The sequence below is a fragment of the Rattus norvegicus genome, chromosome 5 (assembly GCF_036323735.1).
Source record: "Rattus norvegicus strain BN/NHsdMcwi chromosome 5, GRCr8, whole genome shotgun sequence".
In the NCBI taxonomy this organism is placed as follows: Eukaryota; Metazoa; Chordata; class Mammalia; order Rodentia; family Muridae; genus Rattus; species Rattus norvegicus.
This window is the reverse complement of record NC_086023.1, coordinates 29,312,501-29,313,839: the sequence shown is the minus strand read 5'-3', so window position 1 is coordinate 29,313,839 and position 1,339 is coordinate 29,312,501. Positions and strand designations below refer to the sequence as shown.

Genomic DNA, 1,339 nt, shown 5'->3' with positions numbered 1-1,339 from the left:
GCTGTTTAATCACAACTGCCTTTAGACTTCTGCCCAGTGTGTGAGATACCTTTGTTGTTGCTATGGCAACATATGTGCCAGAGGGCAGCTTATGGGAGGAAGGGTTTCCTTCGGCTCACAGTTTGAGGGAAAACAGTGATGGACTGACTGGCCCTCAAACTTAGTTAATGTGTAGCTTAGTAATTTAGCCTTGCTTGTGAACCAAGCATTCAAGGACACAAAGTTTTTATCATGAAAAGTGTGAAGCAGTGATTTGCACAGGTTTCCGTTGTACGTCTCAGTTTCTCGTGGATGTATACTGTGTAAAGACGTCTATTAGTACTGTTCTCGCTCTTCCTCTCAGGCCCATAGCACCAGCAAAATGGGCAAATATTGTGGTCTCTGTACTACCAGGAAGCTCCACAGTCCCTGACAGGACCAGACGTGGCATGGTAAGCAGTACAAGAAATCCCCCTTGGGCATAGTCCTGAAGGCCAATCCTTTTGGGGCCTCCTCTCACGCAAAGGGAATTGTGCATGGGAAAAGTAGGAGTTGAAGCCAAAAAGCCAAATTCTGCCATCGGGAAGTGTGTCAGGGTACAGACCATTAAGAACCACAAGGTTGGGGTTGGGGATTTAGCTCAGCGGTAGAGTGCTTGCCTAGCGAGCGCAAGGCCCTGGGTTCGATCCCCAGCTCCGGGGGGAAAAAAAAAAAAAAAGAACCACAAGGCCACAGCATTAGTGCCCAGTGATGGCTGTTTGAACATCATTGAGGAAAACAATGAAGTTCTGGTTGCTGGATTTGGTAGAAAAGGCCATGCTGTAGGTGATGTTCCTGGAGTCCGTTTTAAAGTGGTTAAAGTCTTCCGGAGGTCCTGAGTTCAAATCCCAGCAACCACATGGTGGCTCACAACCATCTGTAATGGGATCTGATGCCCTCTTCTGGTGTGTCTGAAGACAGTGACAGTGTACTCACATACAGAAAATAAATAAATAAATCTTTAAAAAAAAAAAAAATAAAGTGGTTAAAGTGGCCACTGTGTTTCTTTTGGCTTTGTACAAAGGCAAGAAGGAAAGGCCAAGATCATAAAATTTGGCAACGGAAACACAGTAATAGATTTTCATATTCTAAAAGAAGGAGAAGAAGGAAGGAGGAAGAGGAGGAGGAGGGAAAGATCGGGGGCGGGGCGGGGCGGGGGCGGGGCGGGGCGGGGGCGGGTCGGGGGCGGGGCATTTTCCACCCAGAATGGAATAGCTCATTCTGTCATGCGCAAGGCTGCAGGAACTAGAAAGGAAGACCTAGCAGAGAGGCAGAGAGAGACCTTGGCTTGAATACGAAGACAGTGAGAACTGACCTTCAT

The 1,339-nt window shown here is 47.5% G+C and overlaps 1 pseudogene; it reads left to right on the top strand.

Annotated features, from left to right (window-relative positions):
* The first annotated feature begins 361 nt into the window (after window positions 1–361).
* Rps23-ps1 (ribosomal protein S23, pseudogene 1) lies at window positions 362–1,068 on the top strand (annotated as a pseudogene).
* The last annotated feature ends 271 nt before the right edge of the window (window positions 1,069–1,339 follow it).